The 16,972-nt window shown below is 52.0% G+C and overlaps 1 protein-coding gene and 1 pseudogene across 2 annotated transcripts in view; one reads left to right on the forward strand and one right to left on the reverse strand.

Annotated features, from left to right (window-relative positions):
• EPSTI1 (epithelial stromal interaction 1) overlaps nt 1-16,972 on the reverse strand; it is a 111,946-nt gene that overhangs the window by 24,374 nt on the left and 70,600 nt on the right. The gene's annotated exons all lie outside the window — the stretch shown is intronic.
• Nucleotides 10,420-11,252, forward strand: LOC131481589 (inorganic pyrophosphatase 2, mitochondrial-like; annotated as a pseudogene).

Consider the following 16,972-nt stretch of genomic DNA (forward strand, 5'->3'; position numbering starts at 1 on the left):
GGGGCTCACGCCAAAGACACTGCCGCAAGGCAGTGAACGAGTCCTCGGCCTCATCCAGGACCCAAGAGAGCTCAGTCCTCAGGGTAAGTGCACCATGTGGGAACTTGGGAACTGGCTTAAAATTCCTAGCTCCACCCAGCCGCTAATATCTGGCAGCTAGGTGAGTCTGGGAGGGGTTCGGGCCTTGGGATTCGGGGGCAACTGCCGCTCCTCACAGTGTGGCGGCTGTGGGGGGTGCCCCTGCCGGGTCGGACCCAATGCTGGGGGCTCACGCCAAAGACACTGCCGCAAGGCAGTGAACGAGTCCTCGGCCTCATCCAGGACCCAAGAGAGCTCAGTCCTCAGGGTAAGTGCACCATGTGGGAACTTGGGAACTGGCTTAAAATTCCTAGCTCCACCCAGCCGCTAATATCTGGCAGCTAGGTGAGTCTGGGAGGGGTTCGGGCCTTGGGATTCGGGGGCAACTGCCGCTCCTCACAGTGTGGCGGCTGTGGGGGGTGCCCCTGCCGGGTCGGACCCAATGCTGGGGGCTCACGCCAAAGACACTGCCGCAAGGCAGTGAACGAGTCCTCGGCCTCATCCAGGACCCAAGAGAGCTCAGTCCTCAGGGTAAGTGCACCATGTGGGAACTTGGGAACTGGCTTAAAATTCCTAGCTCCACCCAGCCGCTAATATCTGGCAGCTAGGTGAGTCTGGGAGGGGTTCGGGCCTTGGGATTCGGGGGCAACTGCCGCTCCTCACAGTGTGGCGGCTGTGGGGGGTGCCCCTGCCGGGTCGGACCCAATGCTGGGGGCTCACGCCAAAGACACTGCCGCAAGGCAGTGAACGAGTCCTCGGCCTCATCCAGGACCCAAGAGAGCTCAGTCCTCAGGGTAAGTGCACCATGTGGGAACTTGGGAACTGGCTTAAAATTCCTAGCTCCACCCAGCCGCTAATATCTGGCAGCTAGGTGAGTCTGGGAGGGGTTCGGGCCTTGGGATTCGGGGGCAACTGCCGCTCCTCACAGTGTGGCGGCTGTGGGGGGTGCCCCTGCCGGGTCGGACCCAATGCTGGGGGCTCACGCCAAAGACACTGCCGCAAGGCAGTGAACGAGTCCTCGGCCTCATCCAGGACCCAAGAGAGCTCAGTCCTCAGGGTAAGTGCACCATGTGGGAACTTGGGAACTGGCTTAAAATTCCTAGCTCCACCCAGCCGCTAATATCTGGCAGCTAGGTGAGTCTGGGAGGGGTTCGGGCCTTGGGATTCGGGGGCAACTGCCGCTCCTCACAGTGTGGCGGCTGTGGGGGGTGCCCCTGCCGGGTCGGACCCAATGCTGGGGGCTCACGCCAAAGACACTGCCGCAAGGCAGTGAACGAGTCCTCGGCCTCATCCAGGACCCAAGAGAGCTCAGTCCTCAGGGTAAGTGCACCATGTGGGAACTTGGGAACTGGCTTAAAATTCCTAGCTCCACCCAGCCGCTAATATCTGGCAGCTAGGTGAGTCTGGGAGGGGTTCGGGCCTTGGGATTCGGGGGCAACTGCCGCTCCTCACAGTGTGGCGGCTGTGGGGGGTGCCCCTGCCGGGTCGGACCCAATGCTGGGGGCTCACGCCAAAGACACTGCCGCAAGGCAGTGAACGAGTCCTCGGCCTCATCCAGGACCCAAGAGAGCTCAGTCCTCAGGGTAAGTGCACCATGTGGGAACTTGGGAACTGGCTTAAAATTCCTAGCTCCACCCAGCCGCTAATATCTGGCAGCTAGGTGAGTCTGGGAGGGGTTCGGGCCTTGGGATTCGGGGGCAACTGCCGCTCCTCACAGTGTGGCGGCTGTGGGGGGTGCCCCTGCCGGGTCGGACCCAATGCTGGGGGCTCACGCCAAAGACACTGCCGCAAGGCAGTGAACGAGTCCTCGGCCTCATCCAGGACCCAAGAGAGCTCAGTCCTCAGGGTAAGTGCACCATGTGGGAACTTGGGAACTGGCTTAAAATTCCTAGCTCCACCCAGCCGCTAATATCTGGCAGCTAGGTGAGTCTGGGAGGGGTTCGGGCCTTGGGATTCGGGGGCAACTGCCGCTCCTCACAGTGTGGCGGCTGTGGGGGGTGCCCCTGCCGGGTCGGACCCAATGCTGGGGGCTCACGCCAAAGACACTGCCGCAAGGCAGTGAACGAGTCCTCGGCCTCATCCAGGACCCAAGAGAGCTCAGTCCTCAGGGTAAGTGCACCATGTGGGAACTTGGGAACTGGCTTAAAATTCCTAGCTCCACCCAGCCGCTAATATCTGGCAGCTAGGTGAGTCTGGGAGGGGTTCGGGCCTTGGGATTCGGGGGCAACTGCCGCTCCTCACAGTGTGGCGGCTGTGGGGGGTGCCCCTGCCGGGTCGGACCCAATGCTGGGGGCTCACGCCAAAGACACTGCCGCAAGGCAGTGAACGAGTCCTCGGCCTCATCCAGGACCCAAGAGAGCTCAGTCCTCAGGGTAAGTGCACCATGTGGGAACTTGGGAACTGGCTTAAAATTCCTAGCTCCACCCAGCCGCTAATATCTGGCAGCTAGGTGAGTCTGGGAGGGGTTCGGGCCTTGGGATTCGGGGGCAACTGCCGCTCCTCACAGTGTGGCGGCTGTGGGGGGTGCCCCTGCCGGGTCGGACCCAATGCTGGGGGCTCACGCCAAAGACACTGCCGCAAGGCAGTGAACGAGTCCTCGGCCTCATCCAGGACCCAAGAGAGCTCAGTCCTCAGGGTAAGTGCACCATGTGGGAACTTGGGAACTGGCTTAAAATTCCTAGCTCCACCCAGCCGCTAATATCTGGCAGCTAGGTGAGTCTGGGAGGGGTTCGGGCCTTGGGATTCGGGGGCAACTGCCGCTCCTCACAGTGTGGCGGCTGTGGGGGGTGCCCCTGCCGGGTCGGACCCAATGCTGGGGGCTCACGCCAAAGACACTGCCGCAAGGCAGTGAACGAGTCCTCGGCCTCATCCAGGACCCAAGAGAGCTCAGTCCTCAGGGTAAGTGCACCATGTGGGAACTTGGGAACTGGCTTAAAATTCCTAGCTCCACCCAGCCGCTAATATCTGGCAGCTAGGTGAGTCTGGGAGGGGTTCGGGCCTTGGGATTCGGGGGCAACTGCCGCTCCTCACAGTGTGGCGGCTGTGGGGGGTGCCCCTGCCGGGTCGGACCCAATGCTGGGGGCTCACGCCAAAGACACTGCCGCAAGGCAGTGAACGAGTCCTCGGCCTCATCCAGGACCCAAGAGAGCTCAGTCCTCAGGGTAAGTGCACCATGTGGGAACTTGGGAACTGGCTTAAAATTCCTAGCTCCACCCAGCCGCTAATATCTGGCAGCTAGGTGAGTCTGGGAGGGGTTCGGGCCTTGGGATTCGGGGGCAACTGCCGCTCCTCACAGTGTGGCGGCTGTGGGGGGTGCCCCTGCCGGGTCGGACCCAATGCTGGGGGCTCACGCCAAAGACACTGCCGCAAGGCAGTGAACGAGTCCTCGGCCTCATCCAGGACCCAAGAGAGCTCAGTCCTCAGGGTAAGTGCACCATGTGGGAACTTGGGAACTGGCTTAAAATTCCTAGCTCCACCCAGCCGCTAATATCTGGCAGCTAGGTGAGTCTGGGAGGGGTTCGGGCCTTGGGATTCGGGGGCAACTGCCGCTCCTCACAGTGTGGCGGCTGTGGGGGGTGCCCCTGCCGGGTCGGACCCAATGCTGGGGGCTCACGCCAAAGACACTGCCGCAAGGCAGTGAACGAGTCCTCGGCCTCATCCAGGACCCAAGAGAGCTCAGTCCTCAGGGTAAGTGCACCATGTGGGAACTTGGGAACTGGCTTAAAATTCCTAGCTCCACCCAGCCGCTAATATCTGGCAGCTAGGTGAGTCTGGGAGGGGTTCGGGCCTTGGGATTCGGGGGCAACTGCCGCTCCTCACAGTGTGGCGGCTGTGGGGGGTGCCCCTGCCGGGTCGGACCCAATGCTGGGGGCTCACGCCAAAGACACTGCCGCAAGGCAGTGAACGAGTCCTCGGCCTCATCCAGGACCCAAGAGAGCTCAGTCCTCAGGGTAAGTGCACCATGTGGGAACTTGGGAACTGGCTTAAAATTCCTAGCTCCACCCAGCCGCTAATATCTGGCAGCTAGGTGAGTCTGGGAGGGGTTCGGGCCTTGGGATTCGGGGGCAACTGCCGCTCCTCACAGTGTGGCGGCTGTGGGGGGTGCCCCTGCCGGGTCGGACCCAATGCTGGGGGCTCACGCCAAAGACACTGCCGCAAGGCAGTGAACGAGTCCTCGGCCTCATCCAGGACCCAAGAGAGCTCAGTCCTCAGGGTAAGTGCACCATGTGGGAACTTGGGAACTGGCTTAAAATTCCTAGCTCCACCCAGCCGCTAATATCTGGCAGCTAGGTGAGTCTGGGAGGGGTTCGGGCCTTGGGATTCGGGGGCAACTGCCGCTCCTCACAGTGTGGCGGCTGTGGGGGGTGCCCCTGCCGGGTCGGACCCAATGCTGGGGGCTCACGCCAAAGACACTGCCGCAAGGCAGTGAACGAGTCCTCGGCCTCATCCAGGACCCAAGAGAGCTCAGTCCTCAGGGTAAGTGCACCATGTGGGAACTTGGGAACTGGCTTAAAATTCCTAGCTCCACCCAGCCGCTAATATCTGGCAGCTAGGTGAGTCTGGGAGGGGTTCGGGCCTTGGGATTCGGGGGCAACTGCCGCTCCTCACAGTGTGGCGGCTGTGGGGGGTGCCCCTGCCGGGTCGGACCCAATGCTGGGGGCTCACGCCAAAGACACTGCCGCAAGGCAGTGAACGAGTCCTCGGCCTCATCCAGGACCCAAGAGAGCTCAGTCCTCAGGGTAAGTGCACCATGTGGGAACTTGGGAACTGGCTTAAAATTCCTAGCTCCACCCAGCCGCTAATATCTGGCAGCTAGGTGAGTCTGGGAGGGGTTCGGGCCTTGGGATTCGGGGGCAACTGCCGCTCCTCACAGTGTGGCGGCTGTGGGGGGTGCCCCTGCCGGGTCGGACCCAATGCTGGGGGCTCACGCCAAAGACACTGCCGCAAGGCAGTGAACGAGTCCTCGGCCTCATCCAGGACCCAAGAGAGCTCAGTCCTCAGGGTAAGTGCACCATGTGGGAACTTGGGAACTGGCTTAAAATTCCTAGCTCCACCCAGCCGCTAATATCTGGCAGCTAGGTGAGTCTGGGAGGGGTTCGGGCCTTGGGATTCGGGGGCAACTGCCGCTCCTCACAGTGTGGCGGCTGTGGGGGGTGCCCCTGCCGGGTCGGACCCAATGCTGGGGGCTCACGCCAAAGACACTGCCGCAAGGCAGTGAACGAGTCCTCGGCCTCATCCAGGACCCAAGAGAGCTCAGTCCTCAGGGTAAGTGCACCATGTGGGAACTTGGGAACTGGCTTAAAATTCCTAGCTCCACCCAGCCGCTAATATCTGGCAGCTAGGTGAGTCTGGGAGGGGTTCGGGCCTTGGGATTCGGGGGCAACTGCCGCTCCTCACAGTGTGGCGGCTGTGGGGGGTGCCCCTGCCGGGTCGGACCCAATGCTGGGGGCTCACGCCAAAGACACTGCCGCAAGGCAGTGAACGAGTCCTCGGCCTCATCCAGGACCCAAGAGAGCTCAGTCCTCAGGGTAAGTGCACCATGTGGGAACTTGGGAACTGGCTTAAAATTCCTAGCTCCACCCAGCCGCTAATATCTGGCAGCTAGGTGAGTCTGGGAGGGGTTCGGGCCTTGGGATTCGGGGGCAACTGCCGCTCCTCACAGTGTGGCGGCTGTGGGGGGTGCCCCTGCCGGGTCGGACCCAATGCTGGGGGCTCACGCCAAAGACACTGCCGCAAGGCAGTGAACGAGTCCTCGGCCTCATCCAGGACCCAAGAGAGCTCAGTCCTCAGGGTAAGTGCACCATGTGGGAACTTGGGAACTGGCTTAAAATTCCTAGCTCCACCCAGCCGCTAATATCTGGCAGCTAGGTGAGTCTGGGAGGGGTTCGGGCCTTGGGATTCGGGGGCAACTGCCGCTCCTCACAGTGTGGCGGCTGTGGGGGGTGCCCCTGCCGGGTCGGACCCAATGCTGGGGGCTCACGCCAAAGACACTGCCGCAAGGCAGTGAACGAGTCCTCGGCCTCATCCAGGACCCAAGAGAGCTCAGTCCTCAGGGTAAGTGCACCATGTGGGAACTTGGGAACTGGCTTAAAATTCCTAGCTCCACCCAGCCGCTAATATCTGGCAGCTAGGTGAGTCTGGGAGGGGTTCGGGCCTTGGGATTCGGGGGCAACTGCCGCTCCTCACAGTGTGGCGGCTGTGGGGGGTGCCCCTGCCGGGTCGGACCCAATGCTGGGGGCTCACGCCAAAGACACTGCCGCAAGGCAGTGAACGAGTCCTCGGCCTCATCCAGGACCCAAGAGAGCTCAGTCCTCAGGGTAAGTGCACCATGTGGGAACTTGGGAACTGGCTTAAAATTCCTAGCTCCACCCAGCCGCTAATATCTGGCAGCTAGGTGAGTCTGGGAGGGGTTCGGGCCTTGGGATTCGGGGGCAACTGCCGCTCCTCACAGTGTGGCGGCTGTGGGGGGTGCCCCTGCCGGGTCGGACCCAATGCTGGGGGCTCACGCCAAAGACACTGCCGCAAGGCAGTGAACGAGTCCTCGGCCTCATCCAGGACCCAAGAGAGCTCAGTCCTCAGGGTAAGTGCACCATGTGGGAACTTGGGAACTGGCTTAAAATTCCTAGCTCCACCCAGCCGCTAATATCTGGCAGCTAGGTGAGTCTGGGAGGGGTTCGGGCCTTGGGATTCGGGGGCAACTGCCGCTCCTCACAGTGTGGCGGCTGTGGGGGGTGCCCCTGCCGGGTCGGACCCAATGCTGGGGGCTCACGCCAAAGACACTGCCGCAAGGCAGTGAACGAGTCCTCGGCCTCATCCAGGACCCAAGAGAGCTCAGTCCTCAGGGTAAGTGCACCATGTGGGAACTTGGGAACTGGCTTAAAATTCCTAGCTCCACCCAGCCGCTAATATCTGGCAGCTAGGTGAGTCTGGGAGGGGTTCGGGCCTTGGGATTCGGGGGCAACTGCCGCTCCTCACAGTGTGGCGGCTGTGGGGGGTGCCCCTGCCGGGTCGGACCCAATGCTGGGGGCTCACGCCAAAGACACTGCCGCAAGGCAGTGAACGAGTCCTCGGCCTCATCCAGGGCGGCCAGTGCACCATGTGGTGCCAGGCTTTGCCTGCTGGCCGCCCGGCCGGGAAGCTCTGGGGTAATGGATGTCCGAATTGCTGCTTAGATAGCTCTAGGGTGACCCCACTGTTTCTGGGTTCTGAGTCAATCCTAAAGATTCCCAACGCCAGTAACTCTTCTTTTGGAGATCTTCTAATCACTCAATAATGCTGAGCTTTGAACACCTATAATGCAAAAGATAAACCCCGGGTTGTCTAGCAGGATATTTTTTTGCCTGACATGATGTTGGTTCAGGAGACTGGTCACATCAGGCAGGTCCATAATTTTAACTAGCACTCTAGAACCTTATACTGGGTTAGACTCTGTGCAGGATGTGTGGGCCACACCCTATAGAAAGTTTGGCCCCACTGGTAAACCTAATTTTTAGGTGGTTATGGACTAAGCTAGGTGTGACCAAGGAGCCTGCCATCAATCACAGGTAAAGGGATCCACCATAGACTGGACTGGGCAATGCAGCAGCACCCAAATGTGCATCCTGAATAGGCTGTGGGGTGGGCCGGGCTGCAACATTCACCAGCTCATACAAAGCCAAATGGGAGGCCAGAGTACACCGGGCACTGGCCTAAAAACCAATGGCATGTATGTAAACTGGGTTTGGGAGTGGATCAAGTGGAGGTACTTGGGAAGCTCCCCTGGCGAGTCATAGCTCTCGCTGGTGAACATGCCGTCCAAATCTGGGGGTCAGACTAGCAGGGCATAGTAGCTCCAAAATGTGTAACTTGGTAATGGACCGTAATGTACTGGGCAGGACTGAACAAACCTTTGTTTACAAGCAAAACTAGAAACCAGCATGGAACACAGGTCATACCGAGCTAGGCTCTTGCACCTACTGGTCCCCAGAGCAACCACGGGCAGGTGCATGATTTACAGCTAGGAACAAGCCCAATCGGGGAGGTAACGGGACACCCTACCTAGGTTGAGGTTCCCACCAAGGGGCGTATGTGCTAGAATTGGAGCTGCGTTCTATCTAGGAAACAGTTGCAGTCACCCGAGGCACTAGTGTGGGCTGGGATTGGATGCACCAGGCCAGTTCAGACCCCAACACCATCTGGTGGCATGGAGAACCAGGGGGTAGATGTGGGACTGACTAGGCTGGGTCTCAACCCCCTACTGAGCCATGCGTGAGCTGTATGTGGGTAAGGACGAGCCATGGCTGGGCTGAAACATCCAATAACAAGAACCAGAATGGGGTGAAAGCCAGCCAGGAAAAGCCACTGTTCCTGCTAGGGCAGGAGGTGAACTGAGTTGGGTTGGCTCAAGGACCCCCTGGCATGCGCAAAACCTGCCTTTGAGAGGGGATCTGATGGAGGAGCCTGGGCAACTCCTCTGGCAGGACACAGTCCCTGCAGGTAAGCGCAAGAAGCATGATAGGAAACAGCCCAGAATAGGCCATGGAAAGTTTCCCACTGGCACACATTCAGCATGGGTCAGGAGCAGAACAGGCTGAATCAGTCCGTATCACCCACTGGCAAATCCGATCACCAGATCAGAGTGTGGGATGAGCCGGGTTTGGTCGCGACAAAACCAGTACACATTATGGAATGCCAGGGCGTGGTTGCCTGTACTGGATATGAATGCAGCACCCAACCAGCACACATGAGATCCAGGAAGGAAGGGAGGGGCAGAACTGGCGGGGGGGGGATTAAGGGGCTGGTTCCCTCGCCGGACAGCTACTCCCAATGGAGAGCGTGGGCTGGGATAGAGACAGACTAGACTATGCAAGGCTACAACGCCTGTGCACTGCATGTGGACTAGATCAGGGAAAAGCAAGGCTGGGCTGATTATTCCTGCTGGTGCAAGCATAAATTAGAGTGGGTGAGGGATGTTTGGACATAGCCGCAGAAGCTGGCACTGGGGACCAATTCTGTCAAGTCAAATCACAGAACCACCTAAAGAGTGCATAAACCGGGACAGAGAGACCTGGGAGGGAAAAAGTGGGTTCCCCCTTCTTGGGTCACTATTCCCGTGGGAGGGCATGAAGACTGGGACGGGGGCTGGGATGGCTAGATAGAGAGGCACTCAACAACACCCGTGAGGGCTGGATGGTTGAGTTGGTTAGATAGAACTAAGCTTTAATACCCATTGACACGTACAAGAGTCAAACGGGATGGGGGACAGACTGGTCTTCTGCTACACATACTGGCAAACCAGGGTAGGGGGCGGGCCTGGTGGGGGTTATTGTGGGTCACCCCGACTAGGCTGCAGCTCCCACTGGTTTGTGTGAGGGCCGAGTACGTGCTGGGCAGAACCAGACTGGACTGCAACACCCATTGGTTCCAGTGCAACTCGGGACTGAAAACAGAACCAACCCAGCAATTGCAACCACCAGCTGATCGTGGTGATGGACTGTGCCGGGCCCTATGCTTGCTAGAGCATACAAGAAACTAGTCTGGGAATACCTCAAAGTTTCTTTGGAGATCTCCCTAATCGAACTGCTGGACTCAGAACTCTAATCAAGAAAAGACAGAAGACAGAGCAGATCAATCATTCATCTCAGCTATATGTTGGCAGCGATATATGGGGCAAACGGAGACTTTATGATGGACCATATCAATCAGTGGACGACCTCATCGAGCGAAACTGGCAGCGATTCATAACCGGAGAACTATTAACACCACTCGAGCACATATCTCAGAGCATGCCCCACATCCGGGACTCGGGGTGGGCGGGAAACTGGGTGGGGCTTCCCCCTCAATATCCCCCTTTACCTCAGATACAAGATGGAAACAATGTGGACATAATAGTATTACCCACTTCCCTATCCCCCTGAACCTTTTTTTTTTCTTTTCTTTTTCTTTCTTTAACTGTAATTAACTATGTAAAGATTGTCAACAACACAATAAAATAGATTATAAAAAAAAAAAAAAAAAAAGAAACGCAGTCTTGGTTCATTTACAGAATTCTCACACAGAAGTGCAACAGCAAATTGGACAAACACAACATATGTTGCCCTTGTTGGGATATTAAGGACCCAGAATGCCCCAAGTGGGAGGGAGAGGACTCACAACAGCCTATTGAGTCCTGTCCCAGTTGGCACACACTTGCTCAGCACTGACCATATTCCATACAACTGGATCCTACTTAAAGTACAAATACAAATAAGACACTACCCAGGAGGAAACCAGAATACACTAAAGGAGACAGATACACAGACAAGGAAGATACAAAGCACAAAGAGATGCACTGACCCAACACTGCCCATCTGCTGGTGGGAGATGGCATACTCGCCACAACCCTGTGCCCACTCACAGGATTACTGCCTCTTCATCAAGAATGTAACTGGTCACCACACTTCCCATTTTAGGATATTTCACTTCAGAAATCAGATTCTAAAGTGTAAAACTGAATTTCTACAAAGAAAGCACAAAATGATGAATATGAAAATTTGTCTAATGGGTTGTAGAAGTGTTTCAGTGGACGAATGTTAACATGGAGACTTCCACCAAGAAGCCATTGAACCCCATTACATAACAGTTAAACATGGCAAGTGACGCTGTGGAGGAACAGCCTCCCTCACAAGGGTTATCCCTCAGGCCTGGCATAATTCCCATCAGATAAGAACACAGGCCACCACGGAGATAACGACCTTCCTAATGTTTGTGAACTAGGCTCAAAGGTTCTTACTCCTGGAGAAGTTATTCATGTGAAAATTTTCAGAATTTTGGCTCTGATTGATGATGGGGAGATGGATTGGAAATTCATTGCTTCCCAGGTAAATGCTTATGAAGCTTCCAAGTTTGATGACATTTATGATGTTAAAAAGTTCAAACCTGGTAACCTGGTTTGGATTTTATAAGATACCAGATGGAAAACCAGGAAAAAATGCAGTTTGCATTTAATAGAGAATTCAGAAATAAGGCTTTGGCTCTTGAAGTTATTGAATGATCACTGGGAAGTATACTTCATGAAGAAGTGTGATGGGGCAATAAATTGCACAAATGTGCAGATGTGTGACAGCTCTTTACTTTGCACTCAAACTAAATCATTTGTTGAATAGAACTCATCATCTTTGCTGAATAAAGAAAATAATGAAAAAGAGCAACCATAGGGCCCAAAATGATAGCTCCATGGCTAAATCCTCATATTGCAAGCTCCAGGATCCCATATGCTCACCAGTTTATGTCCCAGTTGCTCCACTTCCCACCTAGCTCCCTGATATGACCTGGTAAGACAGCAGAGGACGACCCAATGCCTTGGGACCCTGCACCCAAGTGGGAGTCCCAAAAAGCTGCTGGCTCCTGTCTTCAGATCAGCTCAGCTTCGGCCATTGTGGCCATTGGCGAGTGAAGCATCAAGATGGAAGATCTTCCTCTCTGTATCTCCTTCTCTACTAGGGAGCTGCAGGATGGCACCCAGACCTAGGACTGCAGTTCAAGCTAACGGCAAGAAGGAGAGGGTCTGCCATTTCAGGCTAGGATCTGGGAAACACCAGTTCTCTCGGCTCCAGTTTACAGCATCATCCTGTTTTATGGAAGACTCAGCAACACAACCGATGGGCGTGTGCAATGCTGGAAGCTCAAGAAAGCTGCCGAGAATAGAGCCGAAGCCGTGTTCCAAAGCATTCCTGCAGGGTGATAGCTGGAGATGAGGCCAGCTCAATTGAAAAGTGTGCCTGAATCCCAGTGGAGTGTGTTGTGACATGGTTCTGCTTGACTGCATCTTGTCCACATTAGAGCACCATCACACTTCTCCCTGGAGAGCATGTTCTCTCAGTTCAGTGAGAAAAAAATACAGTGGAGGCAGAAAAGGGGTTGACATGAACAGTTAAAGAACCCCTTCCTGGGGGTCAGTGCAGTGGCTCAACAGGCTAATCCACCACCCTGTGCTGGCAGCATCCCATATGGGCACCTGTTCGAGTCCTGACTGCTCCACTTCTGTTCCAGCTTTCTATTTGTGGCCAGAGAAAGCAGCAGAAGTTAGCCAAAACCATCTGAGACACTGCACCCACGAGGGAGACCCAGAAGAAGCTCCTCGTTTCCAGCTTTAGATCAACTCAGCACTGGCCATTGTGACCATGTGGGGAGTAAGCCAGCAGATCCTTGAGACCTGTTTGAATCCTTGACCTCAAGCCTTGGCCTTGGCGCAGCCCTGGTGAACGAGTGACTGTGATACCTTTGTTGTTCTGTTACACCGTCTCACTCTTTCAAATGAATAAAGTAAAGCAGTTTTAACAGAGTCAGGGTGACGGCCCACCTTACATTCACCAGGATGCCAAATGGGCAGATATTTAACCTCTTCCGGAGGGTTAGTGCAATGGCTCAATAGGCTAGTCCTCCTCCCTGTGACACCAACATCCCATATGGGCACTGGTTTAGGGTCCCTACTGCTCCACTTCCCTTCCAGCTCCCTGCTTGTGGCCTGGGAAAGCAGTCAAGGATGGGTCAAAGCCTTGGGACCCTGCATGCACATGAGAGACCCAGAAGAGGTGCCTGGCTTCGGATCTGCTCAGCTCTGGCTGTCGTGGCCATTTGGGGAGTGAAGCAGCAGATAGAAGATCTTTCTCTCTCTCTCTCTCCTTCTCTATGTAGATCTACCTTTCCAAGAAAAATAAATACATCTTTTCAAAAGTTTTAATAATATGAACAAAATTCATTCCCCTTTTTCTAGCTGTTATTAGTTCAGCAATTTTAATATAAAGAAAAATAGACTTCTAGCTGCCATAATTTTCTTTTTTAAAATTATACACATTTTTATAATTCTTGAAATTTATCATTTAATCTAATTATTTGGGGGGCCAACACAGTGGCTCATTTGACTAATTCTTCACTGCAAGCGCTGGCATCCCTTATTGGCACTGGTCCATGTCCCAGCTGCTGTACTTTCCATCCAGATCCCTGCTCATGGCCTGGGAAAACAGCAGAGGGTGTCCCATGGGTGTCTTAGAAGAGGCTCTTGGCTCCTGGCTTCGGATTGGCTCGGCTCTGACCATTGCAGCCATTTGGGGAGTGAACCAGGAGATGGAGGTCCGCTCTTGGGTCTCTCTTTGGAAATCTGCCTTTACAATTAAAATAAACTTTTTTCTGTTTTTTTATAATTTGTCTTTTATTATAATTATTCTTTTCCATGATACCATTTCGTAGGTATAGAGATTCCCCCTCCCACCATTTAATCTGTCTTAAATAAAAAGCCTTGTACCACTATCTTGATAATTTCCTCAGAATACATGTATACTTTTAGGATATAATTTTTTTTACTTTTCAGGAAATTCTGGAAAATTTGCTTTTGCCAAAACTAGCCTTTCAGTTTATGCCAGCACCAGTAATGGTGCTTGGGAGTTGTTAGCTCATTATTAATAAGGTCTTGTTCCCATAAGCACACACGTTATTTGTCTTCTTTTTCTAACATTACTTATTTAATTTCATGATTATCCTCTCACTTGAGACCAAGAGATAGTTTTACAAATTCCATTAAAATTTTTATTTAAAATGCATTAAACTCACACATTAATTTAAATAAAACTGTAGTTCTTCCAATATTGAGCTTTAATATTCAGCAGCACCGGCCACCTCTACTTTATTCAAATTGTTTTTATGCATTAAAGGGAAGTTTCAGGATTTTTATTTTTTTAAGATTTATTTTTATCAGAAAGTCAGATATACAGAGAGGAGGAGAGACAGAGAGGAAGATCTTCTATCCAATAATTCACTCCCCAAGGGGCCACAATGGCTGGAGCTGAGCCAATCACAAGCCAGGAGCCCAGGGCCTCTTCTGCATCTCCCACGTAGGTGCAGGGTCTCAAGGCTTTGGTCCATCCTCAACTGCTTTCCCAGGCCACAAGCAGGGAGCTGGATGAGTTAGAACTGGTGTCTACATCGTATCCCAGCACGTGCAGGGTGAGGGCTTTAACCACTAGGCTATCACACCAAGCCCGGGATTTTTAAACTATTGAATAGCTTTCTACATAGTTACTTTGGGATATCTTTGAGAAAGTTATTGATATAAATATGTACATATACACTAACAAACTCTCTTTTGTTGAACTCTACTTGTCCTAACAGTTTTTCTACAGATGCTATTAGAGTCCACAATTTTGATGCTCTTATCCATAATTCCCCAAGTGTATTCCACATAATGTTAACAACTGTTTTGGTTCTATTTAAAAGTTTTTCATCAAATAGCTTTGACGAGCACAAAGTCAGACTCCCCAGACTGGCGCTGGGCAGTGGTAGAGGTTGGAAATCTGCCTGTGCTGTGCACTGCAGGGTCCGGTACGGTGTCACTCCGAATAGGATGCTGGATACTGGTGTGAAAGAAAGTATGCATGTTACAAAATGTTTATGTCTCATTCACTGAGGCTTTCTTTTAATTGAGAGACATTGAATTATTGCTCATCTTTGTATTCTTACAGTCAATCCTACCCCACCTATATAAGTTATGACGTAACAGAAAAATTCCCGGGCTAGAATTTTCTCTCACATGCTAATCTCTGTCTTCATGACAGTGACCTATCATTAATTAGAAAAGGTGATTAGGTTAGTGTGTGTGTGTGTATGTGTATGTGTGTGTGTGTGTTCACACTATGACTATGATGATTTAGGAACCTGCAGAAGAGGACCTGGGCTCCTGGCTTCAGATTATCTCAGCTCTGCCTGTTAGGCCACTTGAGTGAACCAATGGATTGAATATCTTTGTCTCTCCTCCTCTCTGTATATCTGACTTTCAACGAAAATAAATATTTTTTTTTAGAAAAAGGAAAAAAAAATCCTGCTCCTTGAAAATCTGAAGAACACTTCTAAAATTGTCCACATTCAGCCTACTGAGGCAAATAATCTTCAGAAATCTTTCTGAATCATTTTAATTCATCTTTATGCATTGGAATGCTTTGAGTCATGTTTAGTTCCACACTGTCCTAGAAAATCATCCACTTAACCAGATATTCAAATTATTAGTATACTATTATCTCTAGTAATTTGAATTTAATCTTTTCCAAATTTGTGCTTCTAGTCCTTCATTTCTAATATTGTGTATTTGCATTTTTGCAAATCTCTCCTTGATTAGATTTGCCATGGATTTTTCACTATATTGGCCTCATCAAAGAACAAGGTGTTAGATTTTTATAACAGTTGCTTCTTGAAATGCTATTTTTACTATCTAGTCTTATCTTAATTCCTTCAGTATCATTTATTGTGCTTGTTCTAAATTCTTGAATGGGTGCTTAATTCATTTGCCTTCTCTTCTTTGTATTGAGTGAATTTAAAAGATAATTTTATTTCTCTGAGTACAATTTTGCAAGCATTCTCCATAAAATTATCTCACTAGAATTTATTATGTGCTCTAAAATTTCACACCCCCATCACTCAGCAGGCTTTTTTTGGTTTTACTTGTTGGATGTTTTACTTTCTAAATAAATATAAAATCAATAAGCCATGAAAAGACCAACAATTGCAATCAGCCCATCACAGATGTTTAAGAAGTTCTTGAAGGGGCAGAGTTGTAGCACAACAGGTTAAGTTGCCTATGAAGCTGTTAAATCATACCAGAGCATGGACTGCTCTGTTTCCAATCCAGTTCAGTGATAACACACATAGAAAAGCAGCAAATGGGTCCAGTGCGGTGGCGGTGGCCTGGCAGCTAAAATCCTCACCTTACATGCGCTGGGATCCCATATGGGCACTGTTTTATTGTCAGCGGCCCCGCTTCCCATCCAGTTCCTTGCTTGTGACCTGGGAAGGCAGTCAAGGATAGCCCAAGGCCTTGAGATCCTGCACCCACGTGGGAAACCTGGAAAAAGCTCCTGGCTCCTGGCTTTGGATAAGCGCAGCTCCAGCCACTGCAGGCACTTGGGGAGTGAACCATCGGACGGAAGATCTTTTTCTCTGTCTCTCCTCCACTCTGTATATCTGCCTTTGCAGTAAAAATAAATAAATCTTAGGGGGAAAAAAAAACAGCAAATGATTGCCCAAGTGCTTAGGCACCTGCCACTCACAGGAAAGACCTGGGTGAAGCTCCCTGGCTGTTAGGCGTGGCCTGGCACAACCAGAAGCACCACAGTCATCTGGCGAGCAACACAGGGTGTGCAAGCTAAATAGAAAGGTAGGTCTCTCTCTCTCTCTCTCTCTCTCTCTCTCTCTCCTTCTCTCTCCTACCTTTTCTCCCCCATCTTACCCTTTCTCTCGCCCATCAATCCTCCTCTCCTATAACCGTCTTGCAAATAAATGAAATAAATAATTTGTCAAAGACATGCTTTGAAGGCAGAAAGCAGACAGAGGAACGGGAGCCGTGGAGCAGTGCTTCGGAGGCGCTCCGGGAGTCGTTATGATACGATGTGCCACTGGAGGAGTGCACGAAAGGCAGAGTGCCAGGAGCTTCTTCCCCCTCCCACACTTGCCCCACAAACGAGGTGCCACTGACATGGTTAACAATGTCCCAGGGGTCTACTGAGTCACCACACACAAGCTCTTGCATGCCCTACTTTGTAGCATTTCAGTATAAATATGAAAAGATTAACAAGACACCCTGTTTTCTAAAAAAAAAAAAAATGTGTTCATATTCAGGAATTACTTTTGCCAACGTTTGAGAAAAATTGATGAGAGATCAAAATTTAAAAAGGAAAGGCAAAAATGCAATTAATATAGCAAGCAGAAAACTTCAATGTGGCTATCATTACCATCAGTTGATATAAGAAGAGTAAGGGTAAGCCTTTGAATGAAAAAAAGATGTAGGCAGCGGAGAAAAACTTGGTAAAGGTATAAGGAGAAATCAAGTATAAGTACATTTCCAGAAGAGAGAACTGCAACAAATATAAAATATAGAGGAAGAGCCTTCTTA

The sequence above is a fragment of the Ochotona princeps genome, chromosome 12 (genome assembly GCF_030435755.1).
Source record: "Ochotona princeps isolate mOchPri1 chromosome 12, mOchPri1.hap1, whole genome shotgun sequence".
In the NCBI taxonomy this organism is placed as follows: Eukaryota; Metazoa; Chordata; class Mammalia; order Lagomorpha; family Ochotonidae; genus Ochotona; species Ochotona princeps.